Genomic DNA, 14,163 nt, shown 5'->3' on the forward strand with positions numbered 1-14,163 from the left:
TATCCTCAAAAGCATTTTAATTAGGAGATGGCAGAGAGGATTTTGGGGAGGATGTAGGGGATTTGGAAAGTTTCTGTTGTGATAGTACCATGGTGGCTCTGTACAATTATGGCCGAGCTGATTTTCTTACACTAAAAGCAGGGACTTCAATCTTACAACCGTGGCGTAGCACATCTGCTGAATTTATAGTGCTTACTCTTGGATGATGGAAGGTATTTGCTGGACATTTACATTCAAACCTGTTTAGTTTGTTGTGTTGATTGTAGAATTGATCCTTTATGTAGTTTTTTAAAAAATTTGTGTGGTTTTTAAAATTTTTCTCCTTTTTTTTTCTTTTTTTCTTTTCTTTTTTTTTTTTTTTTTTTTTTTTGGTTTGGTTTGGGTTTCTTTTGTTACCATTTTTGGCCTTAAATCCCTGGGGTTTTTTCTTTTTTTCAGAATTGAAGGGTGAGAGCGTATAGATGCAACTGAGGACTTCACCCTGAAGTAGAAAGGCTTGCATGGATGTTAGGTTTCCACCCTGATTATGTGTGTGGGATTGTAGCCTAGTAGCATGATGGGGTTACTTTCATCATTAGTCCTAGGAATGTTTTGTATATAACAATTTTTTTGTGTACCTGACAGTGGTCAAGTAGGTAGATGTCCCTGAATGGCCAAGTCAGAAGGTTGAATTTCTTCCTTTTGGAAAGAAAATGAAATGTTCAGAGGCAAAGGAGAACTTGGCAATGTGAACAAGGTGTACTAATGACAGTGGTTTTTCATCTGGAGTCTGCAGACAGCCAAAAATTAGTTTCTGAGAGGATTAAATTATCCATTAAGCTCAGCAGGGTTGTACGTTGAAGCCTGATATATCACTTGGAAAGCTGCAAAGGATATGGCGTCTCTCCTTGCGTGATATTTAACTAATACAGTTTTGATAATTTTGTTTACATTCTGCACTTAAATTGACCCTGTGTATTGCCAGTGATGCCTACTGTAATGCAACAGCTGATGATGGTGTGACAATTGCCTGCATTTATAGCGTGAGCTCTTTTAAAACTTCAGTTCATCCTTCAAAATCAGCCATATAGTTTTCATTAACTTTAGTTAGAGTGCTCTAAGCACTCCTACCATACAAATCTACATAAAGGATTGACCTCAATTGATGCTTCACTTCAAAATCAGAAAACAGGTAATGGAAAACCAAATTATAAAAATCTCATTGAGTTCCCCCACCCCTTTACAGCTTTTATGACAGTCCTGGATCCTCAGGGGGAATGCTGCTCTAACCAAGCTCTTAGCATGCCGTGACAGTCAACAAGATTAAGGCTGTTTCTGACGAGAGCAACCTCGGGTTTGTCACGGTGAATGTGCCGTCGGAGCCTCTTGTCCAGGCGGAAGAAGCGATGACCTCCACGGGGTGTGAGCGAAGCAGCGTGCCTGAAACAGCCCCTGTGAATGGGCAGCCAGTGCCCAGGAGAGCAGGGCATGCAGCACTGCGAGGGCTTGCAGTGAGGCAGTGCCTGCGTGCTTCAGCTGCAATTTCCAGGGAGATGATGCGGAGAGCTTCGCAATATTCTCATCTCAAGGAGACAAGGCGTAGATCACAGCAGTAGACTCGCCTCAGAAAGGAGCCAGTGCCTCTTGAGTTCCAAGGCGAGTGAACAGAGGAGCAGGCAAATCTTTCCTAGATGCTCCAGGTGCAGGATTGCCTGACCAGCAGCTGGGGAGTCCCTAACACCCACAAACTGTTAACTTGAAAGACTAATGGTAGGAGCACATGTAATTGTTGTCTGCTCTGGTTGTTTTCCCCAGACTACTGGCATCATTTTAGGCATATCTAGATGGAATTTCAGCTGGCCTCCAAATTATTTTTGACAGATAATGCATGGTATGAGATGTGGTGGTTTGTATTTATTTTTCAAAAAAAGGCGAGTCACCTGTGGAGGAGCCATCAGTGAAGTTGTCAACTGGCTGTGCTTACAACACAGTCCTTCTCAGCAGTTCATTGCCTTTTGGATGAGCTCTGAGCAGAGGCCTACTCTCGGAATACGGCTTGCTGAGGATCTGGGAAACAAAGCTTGGGAAACAGGGCAGTTATTGAAAGTGTCATATCTGCTCAGTAAAGTTCCTGGCAAAGCAAGTTTTAAATGCCGCTTGAGCTTTCTCTGCCCAGCACTTAAGAGCTTTGCAGACTGCCAGCCCTACTGCGTTTTCACGTGAAATGTTCTGAGTGGCAGATGGAGGAAACTGTAATGTCATATAGAGCTTCCTTTGCTGGCATACGGGCTTAAATGAAGGAGGTGATGGTTTGACAGGCACTGCATCCTTGCTCTACTGCTGCCCCATCCGCAGCCTCCTCGCCCTCTCGCTCTCAAACCCAAAAACTCGTGAATGATCTGAAAAAAGCTCCATTATCTCTCCAGCACAGAAGTGCAGCTGGACACCCCGGACTCCCAAATGCAAAGCAGTGTGGACTCGGAGGGCTGGCAGTGCCACCTCAGATGGCCCGGGAGGCTCTGGGCTGGCGGTCGCGGCCGGGCGGGCTGGGGGGGCAGGCGGGCCCGGGCACCGCCGCCTCCATGTTGTTTCCTGAGATCCCCGCGCCTCCGCTGAGGCACCTCTGATTCGGGGCCCGCCCAGCCCCACCGTACGGTCCGACTGCCGCCTCGGGGTGTGCTGCAAGGCTCCGGGCCGGCTCAGGGCTCGGCCGTCGCTGTGCGCGCCGGGACTGGCGGGGAGGCCGGGGGCAGACAAGTGGGCAAACGGAGGAAAGCCCGTTCTTAAAATGACCTGGGGGAGGGTGGGGGGGTGGAGAGAGGCGGTATTGATTTACGAGGAGAGGGAAACGCGAGCTCTCCCGGTGCCTGCCCCGAGCGGCGGGGGGCGGCGCGGAGCCCCGGTGCCCTCCGCAGGGGCGGGGTGGGGCAGCACGCGCACCGGGCGCGCCTCGCCCACGTGCTCCGAGCGCGCGGGACGCGGTGGGGGGGGGGGGGGGCGGCGCGCGGCTCCTTTAAGCGGGCGCGTGGTGGTGGGAGGGGCGGTGGCTCCCTCACGCGCCCCCCCCCCCACCTCCGCGCGCGCGCGCGAAGGCACGTCCCTGCACGCGGGGGCGCGCGCGCACGCGCTCCCCCTCCCCTCCATCCCATCCCTCCCTCGGCCGGCCGGGACCCGCCGCCTCGCGCCGCCGTTCCCGCTGGCGCGCGCGCTGGCTCCGCCGCCGCCCGCCGCCATTGGCTGCCGGGGGTCAGGTGACCCCGTGTTATTTCCTGTGTGTGTGTGAGGTGTGAGTGAGGGGAGGAGGATGGAACCGGACGCCCCCGCGCCCCCGCCCGCCCCCCGGCCCCGCCGCCCCGGCTGCTGAGCCGCCCCCGCCCCGCCCGCCCCGCCCGCCGCGGCGGAGGGCGTCGGGCACGGCGGCGGGGGGGTCTCAGGTAAGGGGAGGGAGGCCGTGCCCGCCCGGGCTGTGTCGGTGTGTGGGGGAGGCCTGGGGAGCGAGTGCGAGCTCCTGGCGGGGGAAGCCGAGGTCGCCTGGGCGTGTGGGAGGGGATGTGAGGGGCTCATCCGTGAGTTGGAGGGCGAGCGCTCGGTACGAGGGGGCTTGTGAAAGGGTTCCTGGGAAGTTTAACCTTCTGCTTCCCCCGCTCCCCCTTTTTAGCTATTTTTTTTCTTTAAAGAAAAAACAGTGTTTGTTTACGTGTGTTCGAAGACGCCCTCGTGCTACCTGGTGGCGTGCCCACCTGTTCTCCTGTCCCGGAAGAATGTTTTTTTGCAGGAATTGTGAAGTTTTTGTGGGATTTGGTGTTTTCGTTGAAGAGATAAACGATTAAAACTGTTGGAGAAGATGGATGCACAGTGCTCAGACTGTAGTAGGTGGACAGGCTGTGCTGGGAATGCTTGAGGTTTGTAGAGGTTTGTGGTGCCTCTGCTTTTTGGAGGTTCAGCGTAGCCGTTGCTTATCTGCAGAGATCATCAGGATATAATGTGTTTGGGCTGCTGTGAGGATCGGTGTGTCTTTTCTTAATGGTGCTTACCTTGCTGGAAGTTGTGTTTAGGGCTGCAGTTGGAAGTCATTTTTCCTGCCTTGAGGGAAGGAGTAAGAGAAAGTTATGTAACGTAAGTGTTCTAACCTATGTATCAGAGCTGCCTAATGGTACCGGGGCTCTGTTATTAACCTGAAAATAAGAGCACGTTTGTGTGTGAATCAACAAGTGACTGTCTCTGGGTAGATTTGGCTCCACCAGGATCCTTTCTTTCTTGTGCATACTGTCTTTTCCTTCATTAAAAGGGCAGGCAGTTTGATTAAAATGCAGCATTGTTTTCTGTACCATTTCGTGATTTTTAAGTCTTCCTTTGAAAACAAAAGAAAAAGGAGAGGTACACCTGTGAGGGGATTGAGTTTCAGAGCTTTTTGTGTTTACGTTAGCATTTTGAAAGCCATTCATGTCTGTGTCGCTCGTTGCCATCTGTTGCTGCATGCACGGGTAATTCTTTGGAGAGTATGATTTTTAGCATGCTTCCTGACCACTTGATGTGCATGGAGCAGTTGGATCACCTCTGCTGAGATTTTATAGAACAGTGAAGTGACTGGATGATGGAGATACGGCAGCTTGGGTTGGATTTGTAGCACATTGGCTGAACTCAATTCAAGAAGAGCTGATTTCTTTTACACGTTTTCTAGACTTCTTTTGTCAGATAAGCTTGTGTTTTGAGGCTTAATGGGTATTATGTAGCCTAACCAAGTGCTCTTGGTCAAGTGTATGTGATAAACAATTTTTAGTATTGTTATTTGAGTTTTAATTTGGATGAAATGTTTCTGGTTGGGTTTTTTTGTTTGTTTTTTTTTTTGTTAAATCCACATCTTTAAATAGGGTTCCACGTTACTTTCACTTTGAGTTGTTTGAAGCTGTATTATTTAATCCTAATATTGGGTTCCACTGGCATTTAAAAAGGCAGCTGCATTAGTATACTGAAGAGAGAATTACTGTTAAGAAAAGGTAAAAGATTTATTTGCTCAGTCATCTGTCTCCTAAACTTTGTTAATGCTACAAGGAGAGGAGGATAGTCATTCCTCATTTCTGTAATTGCTGGTACATGAAATGCATATTGTGCATTCTGGTTAGATTAACAAGCAAGTTATTATGCTATTTGAGTGAAAGTATGACAACTCTTTTTATATTAAAAATATCACTTACCTATTGTACTCTTAAATCTTGTAGTTTTGGGATAGCTTTTGGGCTTTGTATTGTTAGGTTGAAATGTGTGGGGGAAGTTCTTGGACTTTTTTGCTGGTTTGGTACTCTTAAAGCTAAGGTTACTTAGCTTTAAGTCTCTTAGCATCCTCACTGTAGAATTGTGTGTGTTTTGACACAACTTGGGTTTTGACCATTAAATCAGTTTTCAGAGGTTTGGGGATTGATGAAACGTGGCTTTTGCTGAAACGTCCTTTCCTATACCTTGGCAGCCTGGGGCAGGTTAAGTGTGGTTCCTTGTATGGAAGCTGTAGGAGCAGCTTCATCATTTGTGACTTTGATAGGAGACCAGGAATTTTTGATTTTATTGTAATTTCTTTTCTTTGTTACTAATGCCATGTAAAAATTGCCTGAAGTGAACTTTTATTAAAGGAGTAAATCTGTTTCTATAATGCATAAATAAGAAGTGAAGGTTATTTAAATGAAAGAGAACTTATTTGTGTATTAGTTGTAAAGGAGACCTCTTTTTATTGTCAGAAGCTTCCTTAATCTTCAGCTGAAGAAATAGGCTGTTACTGACCTGTTCACTACATTTTAAAGGGTACTCAGAGTGTGAGTAAAACCATTCTTAATGGTTCTGTGATTGATACATGTACAAAGTTTGTAGGACAGAGAGTGAAATGTGTAGGATTTTGAGTTTTTTTTTTCCCCTCTCCCACTTCCTGTTGTGGAAATGTGTGCAAACGAACCTTTTTGGGTTCTTAGGACAATGTTGAAAAGAAAATAATTGCACAACCCCTTTTCTCCCTCTTCAGGTCACACTTAACTAACCCACCCGTTGGGCACAGCAAGATGGCAACAATGCTGATCCTGGAAGGGTCCCTTGCTAAGAGTGGCAGCTCCTGTTGCTGTTGGCATGCTGCTGTCTGGAGTGAGGGCATAATATGCAATAAACTTGAATAATTTCATGCTGCTTCCTTGGCTTCTCTGTAATTTGAGATAAGGATATTTAAGGGTTTATAGCTGGCTTATGTATATCTTGCCTTTTGACATGGGGCATGCAGGTCTCCATTGGGTGGGATAGCTTTTTAATTAAAGCATGTGTTTATTCTTTCATACCTTTATGAAAGGTTTTGCACTCGTGTTTTGGGAACCTGAGTTCTTATAAGTTACAAAGATTTAGTAACACTTTTGGCAGTGCTGGCTTCTCAGACTTCAGAGTGTGTGAGAATTTGTGTTACTTAATCACGTGATAGGCCTCTGAAATGGGGAAGATTATGGATGGCAGTTTCTGAAGAGCCAGCTAACTGATTTGTTGGTGGAGACTGGACTGAGACCAACCAACTCTTCCCATTCAGGAAATTAAAACTGCAGCTTAATAGCAAAAGCTGTTTATTATTGACTGCTTTTGGTGAAATCTCTTGGAAAATAACATTTTAATTTCTGATTTAGCTTTTGGACTTCTAAAATCAAAAATAAAGGGAGTCTTAAGTGTTTAAACCCACTTCTCATAGTGTTGACATGCTATGTAGAATTTTCTTCATTGTAGAAAAGTGTTTAGTGTTACTGATAGAGAACACAAACATAGTGTAAGCAGAGGTGTAGGCTTCTCTAAAATCATGCAGGAGAGGCTATTCCTGTAGTGACATCATGATGTTCAATTCTGTTCCTATCAGACTTTTCTTACTTAAAAAAGGAAAATAAAAGGTGGTTCAGGTATTATTGCCTGGGTCCCCTTCCTGATGGTTCTTGACTAGACTTCAGTCTTGGCTGAAGTGGGAGAATTGAAGATGTCTTCAGCCATGTCCAGCACTGCTGGTGCCTCTGTATCACACTGGGGTCTGGCTGCACCACTCCTTGATTGCTTCAGCTGAGCCTTTCCACTGGTGCTTACACTAAAATGTATATTGATTTGTTTGGGGCCCCTTGGCAAAGTGTGTGACATTCTTCATTAGGCATGTACATGGGTTTCCTTTTATTTTAAGAACAGGAAAGGACAAAAACAAAAAGCAAGACCCAAAGACTCAAAAATCAAGACGGACATTTAGTCAACAGTGGATTCTCTTTGGCCCTGTTGGAGGATAAGATCTGCTCTGGGTGTTCTGTGCTTTGCTGCCTGTTTGCCTTTGAAGACAAATAAAAAGTAGAATTGCATTTTACCAACTCTTGAACTTCTTCTTGCTGCCTTCATGAACAACAGCACAAGCACAAGTCAAACTTCCAGTTTTGGGACAACAGAGCAGTGATCTTGCAGTAAGACTTCTGTTTCTTCTTGCCTCTTACCAAGGATTCCTCAAGAATGGAGCTAAGCAGTGGTAGCAAAGTGCAAGCATCCTCTTGTCAGCTCAGCCTGGTGACAGTGAATATGCTTGTGTTTCTTCCAGTGCTTTTTGTATTTCTCTTTAGCACAGTCTTTGTAACCTGTGATGGTATTGGAAGAGGGAGGAAAAGTGTTACCAGGTTGTGAGGGAGCCCTGGCTTGAGTCCCTTGAGATTTCACTTGTTCCCCCTTTTCGGAAGGCTGTTATTTCTTGTCTGAATTGTGATGCAACAAATAGAAAAAAGCTGGGAAAATTATTTTCTTTCCCCCATCTCTTCATTACAAGCACACAGCATGCCTGTGTTCATACCAATAAATGTATATATGGAATTCATTGTGTATTCTGTGCTGGAATATGATGACTTATTTGGTAGTATTTTACTAGTATGAACTCAGTCATCTAATTGCTAGTAAATTGCAAATCCTAAAGAGAACCTTCTGATGAGCTCTGATAAGAGCTCAGTACTTAGCTAAAAATTGTATAGGGAGCTGCTATGCTGGAAGCTTTAGTACAGTTTATTGGAAATATTGTTCATATCACTTTCCTTGTAAAATTAGATGCTGCAAAGTGGCTTTTTAATAGCTTTTAACTGATCTAAAGACTTGGTATTAGCAAAGCTAACTGAATGGCTTGTGTCCATGTACAGCATCACTAATGACTGGGAAAAATATACCTAAAACTTATTAGCTGAAAGAAAAATATGTGCTGCCATACTTGCCAGAATGGGCATAACCCTTCGTGCACCATAATGAAATGTTGTTAATCAACCTTCAATTCAGTATCTTCAATTTGCTGTTACCTTTGGTCATATGCCTGGATATTCTTGAATTTCCCTGGCATTTGGTTTGTTTAACAGTGTTCTCTATGAGTAGATGTTCTGGAATAGTGGATATGTGATTTTAAAAAAATGGTTATATGATAAATGTAGAGAATGCTGTGTGATTAGCATTATGTTTTCTGCTGGAAATACAAAGCATCAGGGCAGAAACAGTGTGTGAGGTCCCTGGAGTGTGTGTCCCCTGACAAAAATGATGAGGTGGAAAACGGGGGAAGGCACCTGCTGGACCTGTGGTTTGTGAACAGAGAAGGACTCCTGGGTGATGTGATGGTCAGAGAGCATCCTAGGCAGAGTGGTCATGCAAGGATAGTTTTCAATTCTTGGGGAAGTAAGTAGAGGAGTCAGCAGAACTTCCACATTGGACTTCCAGAGAGCAGGGAGTCTGGCCTGTTCAGGAGCCTGGTTGACAGAGCCCCTTGGAAGGCATTCCTGAAGGGCAGAGGAAGGTTAGGCATTCTTCAAGAAGGAAATGTTAAAAGTGCAGGAGCAGGATGTCACCGTGTGCTGAAAGATAAACCAGCAGGGAAGGCTGGTCTGTCTGAACAGAGAGCTTTGGCTGGAACTTGGGGAAACAAAAAAGAGACAACCTTTGAACCAAGAGGCGTTAAAGGTGGTTACAGGGATGTTGTGAGGTTACACGGGAAGAAAATTAGAAGTCCAAAACCTAACTAGAGCTTAGTCGGGTTGCTGCCATGAAAGACAATAAAAATGTTTCTATGACATACATTAGCAACAGAAGGAGGGCTTTATTGGATGTGCAGGGAAACAAAGTGACAAAGAATGAGGAAAAGATTGAGGTGCTTAAGGCCTTTTTTGCCTCAGTAATGTAAGACCAGTTGTTCCCTGGGCATCCTGTCCCCAGAACTGGAAGACAATGATGGGGAGAAGAAAGAAGCTCCTGTAATCCAAGGGAAAATGGTCAGTGACCCTGCTACACCACTTCCAGGTACTGATGGACTTGGCAGACGTGCTCCCTGAGCTGCTTTCCTGGGAGGCCCCAGGTGATTAGGAGTTTGCAAACCTGGTGGCCATCCACAGTAAGGGCTGGAAGCAGGATCTAGGGGGCTACAGGTCTGTCAGCCTGACCTCTGTGCCAGGGAATGTCGTGGAACAGCCCTTAAGTGCCGCCATGTGGCATGTATGGTTCGGCCAGGTCTAGCGAGCACATGTTTAGGAAAGTCAAGTCCTACTTGACCAGCCTGATCTCCTGCAACAAGGTGACCTGTTTAGTGAATGAGGGAAGGGCTGTGGATGTGCCTGGCTGGACCTTAGGGAAGCTTTTTACAGTGTTCCCCCCAGCATCCTTCTGGACAAACTGCTCGTGGCCTGCAGGGGTGCCCTGTTTGCTGGGTGAGAACCTGGCTGAATGGCAGTCCCAGAGTGGTGAGGAGTGGAGAGATCCCACTGGCAGCCAGTCACGAGTTGTGTTCCCCAGGGCTCTGTGCTGGAGGCAGTCCTGTTTAATGTCTGTATTGGTGGTCTGGTGAGGGAATTGAGTGCACCCTCACTCAGTTTGCAGATGACACCAAGCTGTGCAGCAGTGTTGTTCCTGGAGCACAGGAAGGCTCTGCAGAGGGATCTGGTCAGACTGGGTTGGTGGACCAAAGCCAGTGGTATGAGGTTCAACAAGGCAAGTGCCAGGTCCTGCACTTGGGTGTCAAGAGCACCATGCAGTGCTGCAGGCTGGGAATGGGGTGGCTGGAAAGCAGCCCAGTGGATTGGCAGCAGCTGAGCATGAGCCAGTGTGTGTGCCCAGCTGGTCAGAAAGGCCAGTGGCAATGTGGCTCCTATCAGATAGAGTGTGGCCAGCCCCTGCACACTTGTGAGGCACCTTGATTCCTGTGTCCAGCTTTGAGCCCATCTCTACAAGAAGGACATTGAGGGGCTGGAGTGCATCCAGAGAAAGGCAATGGAGATGGTGAAGGGTTTGGAGCACAAATCTTAGGAGGAGCAGCTGGGGCAGCTGGGGTTGTTTAACCTGGAGAAAAGGAGGCTTTTCTCTCTAGAGACTTATCACTCTCTACACGACCTGGCAGGAGGCTGTAGCCAGGTATAATTCAATCTCTTCTCCCAAGTAACAAGCAATAGGACAGGAGGAGCTGGCCTCAAGTTGTGCCAGGGGAGGTTTACATTCAATATTAAGAAATATATTTTACCTGAAGAAGTCAAACATTTGAATAGGTTCTCCAGCAAAGTAGTGGAGTCACCATCCCTGGAGGTATTTTAAAAGATGTGTAGGTATTCTTTCTACGGACCTGGTTTTGTGGTGACTTTGTCAGTTCTATTAGAGGGGTTGGATTTGATAATCTTAAAGGTCTTTTACAAGCCAGCAGATTCCATGACACTATAAACCATGTCTTTTGTTTCTTATCTTGCATTCAGGGGAAAAAGAATGAATTCAACAGTGTTCTGTCATATTGTGTAAGTTGGTTTGCCCACTATAAGTTTTCTCTGTTTCACTTCATGTGTGGAGATGGGGGTTTCTCTTCCCTCCCTTATCCAACATTTTAGCATGAAATGTGTACATCTGATTTTCTGATATTATTGATCCTGAACAAACCTTGTGTGTGTTGCTACATAAAATTGGTCTTTTGGATAGGTCTTGATGGGTATAATAATAATAATAATAATAATAATGGATACTTAGCAGGCAGTAAATTACATGGGTTGGGCAAAATTGTTACAGAAGGAGGTAGCAGATTGTCTTTGTACTGCAGGGCATTGCTGAGTGAGTGGCAGATTCTTTTCTGTAGTGTTGGAGAGCGGAAGTAGCAGGCGCATAACTGAGAATTGCTCCTAAGTGACACTTCTTATTTTGCATGAGACAACTGAACTGTGCTGTTCTTATCTCCCTTCCATCTAAATCACTGCATTTTAATGGAGAAACATCTCATCCCTTGTTACTCTGAGAGTGCATAAAGAGAACTCTGCTGCAGAATTGTTTGTTTGCCAGCTATGGTGGGCACTGGTTTTGGTGATGAGCTGGGGGTCCATTGCAGTGTGGTATTCTGCACCTTTACAGTTCTGACTTCAAGAAATATCATATTTACTCTGGGCAGCAGGGATTCTTGCATTCTGGCCTTTTTTCCTTTTGCTCTGTGTACTTTTCTACATTTGGTGTCTTTCACCTTTTCTATATTAGGTGTCCTTTGTATTCTGGTTATCAGAGACAAAACTGTGTTCTTGCTTGCAAATTGTTTGGTTGAGTACATTTTTATTTCAATGATGTTGGGATATAGAAATTTGACTTGTCATGTGTTCATTTTGTTTGTTTCCTTGTCTTTTTGCCTTGCAGGAATACAACTTGTTTTATGTTTGAAAGGTGGAATTTATGGAAAAGCAAAGGGGGGTGTATTTATAATAGAGCTGCTGAAAATAGCAAGGGGAGGAGAAGAGGTTAATTATATGTATACTCTGCAGCATAGTCAAAACCCTGTCAAGGCTGGCAGAAAAAGAAAACTTCAGTAAACCTGGGTCAAACTCACCAGCGAAAGCACATCTCTTAGCTCAATGAGGAACAGCATTATGGAGTTCCTGAAAGTGGAAGGGAGGAGGATTTAGGAAATAAACATCTTTGCTTATCCACAGAACTGTAGTGTTTATAAAGTCTTTGTTGGTCTGTGTTCACTCATGGACTTTTGGCTCTATGTGCATTGCCTTTCTGATTTAAGCTAAGGAGTAAGGTCCTTTTGGTCAGTTGGTTAACAGGACTTGAAAAATTAAATCAGGAACAATTGTCAAGGTGAAAGTCATTTAGTTGCCATCTTTCTAGTTGAAACAAGGTAGCAAACTTCATTTTTTCATAGGAAGTTGAGTTTTAGAGCAGGGGTAAAAAGAGATCTAGTCCTCCTTTTTTTTTCTTTTATAATAGAGCACTAGGACTACATTAGCATCATGAAATGGTTATATGTTGTCCTTAGTGTATGGTTTATTTTAGTTGTACCTCTTTTTGTACCTCTTTATTTAGCCTCCTCATATGAGGAGAGAGGTGGAGACACAAACAGTGGAGTCTTCTGGTTTTGTTTTTTCCCTCCTTCCTGGTGTGAAGGAGTGTGAGAACTTAAGTTTAAGAGAATGATGGGACTGGTTCTGAGAGTAGTGGACCATCAAAACTCCCTCTGTCCTACTTTCAGATGTTAACTCTAGCATTTCCAAAAATTGTGCTCTGAGTGCAGTATCTTTGTTATCCTCTACTGATCAGTATTGACAGAGGCTTTTTTTCTGCTCTGGTTTTGGGTTCATCCCTCCTCTTTCTTTTCAACTGCTGGCTTCCTTAAGAGTATATCCTCTAGGATGTGACATGGAATACATGCAGTGGAAGCTTTGTCCATTGGCTTTCCAGCTTCAAACACTCCTGACACCAGCACTATGAAACAGAAATCCTCTGAGGAAGGAGAAGGCTTTAAAACCCAGTTGTGAGACGATCTTTCATTGTAGGTTGTTAATTTCTGTGAACTGCTTATGCTCATTAGAGTTAATTTTGTGCCTGTGGTGTGGTCTGACTGCTGTTGACATTCCCTGCCTTTGGCTGTGGCAACAAAACTTGGAAGTGTGGATTTTGTTGGTTACAGTGGCTTGAGTTTAAAACCCAGACTTTTCAGACTTCTAACTGCGGTGTGTTAGAAGTTTAATCACTTTATATGCATGAAGTTGACATAGAAAGATTGCTTCTGAAAGGTTTTGACTCAGTGGGGAGCTGGTGAGAGCGAACCAATTTAAGTGCTTTAGGCCAAGGCTAAGTATAAACCTCAGGAGCTGTGAGCTGTTTGCTACAGCCCTGCTTTGTGCTGCCTTCTCTCTCTCTCCTCATCGGTCTCTTGGTAACACCAGTGGAGCTACAGTGGGGATGCATCATGAGGTGGTTCAAGAAACTGGTCCAATCTGAAAATGTCAAAGAACGCCTGCAGGGGTGGGGACGGGTAGATGGGAAGGGGGAGGACCTCCTTAAAATAGTCCTACCTCTGAAGTAGTCTCTTTGTTGAATTATTTAAATGTATAGAGTTGTTTTGTATTAATCTCAACTGTTTCTCCTGTCTCCGTGTAAGTGTGGCTGTAGTCTTAGTCACTCCCTGTTAGTCTCAGAAAACAAAGCTTACTGTAAGAATGTGTCTGCTTCAGTTTGTGGCTTCAACATGAGGCAGATGCTGGGGAATCTGAGGTGTGGAGAAATGAGAAAAGAATTTAGAGGACATGGGTTGTAGGAGATGAGGAGAAATGTTAGGCAAAGAAAAGTTTTTGTTCTAGTGTTCTTTAAATCCTACAAATGTTTTGATTTTTTTTTTAGATGAGTTCAAACAGTTCTTATGTTTGAGAAAAATAAGGTTTCTCTCAATTTTTTATCAGTAAACTTGACATGGCCTTGACTGTATTTTCTTTTAAAGTGTGCCATAGCAGTAGTATTTGCAGACCTTCCACATTCACATTCCTCTTAAATCTGCATTGATTTAGAGGTATGAAGGGCTGAATTAATAGGAAGAATGATAACCTTGGCTAGTGAAAATTGAAAGTGTTAAAGTGAAATTTTTTTGTCTTACCTGAAAGGAACAAAACTCTCTATAAGGTGATTGGAAGGTGTAAATTTGAGTACAGCTTTTCTGCAATTGACCAGTAATTCTTTAATTTGTTAGTGTAGGTAGATCAAGGTTCTATTTCTACCTGATGTCAGTGTTACTGCCTGTAATGTAAATCGGTGGTATTATGTTCAGCAACGGTTTTGTCCTAATCAATGGATATAATTCTTGTGTACAGTGCATAGCCTCTATTGTAATAATACTTGCACATAACTGATACAGATTTTATGTCAATTTAGTTCATTTGCCTTGAGGAGTTCCCA

At 44.6% G+C, this 14,163-nt stretch overlaps 1 protein-coding gene across 4 annotated transcripts in view; it reads left to right on the forward strand.

Annotated features, from left to right (window-relative positions):
• The window catches only part of TCF20 (transcription factor 20), a 129,593-nt gene that overhangs the window by 60,810 nt on the left and 54,620 nt on the right, over positions 1-14,163 (forward strand). Inside the window, exon 1 of one of the 4 annotated variants that reach the window (XM_059471978.1) lies at positions 3,291-3,413. The exons of the other annotated variants lie outside the window; for them this stretch is intronic. The gene's annotated coding sequence lies outside the window, so the exon portion shown is untranslated. Of the gene's footprint in view, positions 1-3,290; positions 3,414-14,163 lie in introns of those variants that run through there. 4 annotated transcript variants of the gene reach the window in all.

This window comes from Ammospiza nelsoni, chromosome 5 (genome assembly GCF_027579445.1).
Source record: "Ammospiza nelsoni isolate bAmmNel1 chromosome 5, bAmmNel1.pri, whole genome shotgun sequence".
In the NCBI taxonomy this organism is placed as follows: Eukaryota; Metazoa; Chordata; class Aves; order Passeriformes; family Passerellidae; genus Ammospiza; species Ammospiza nelsoni.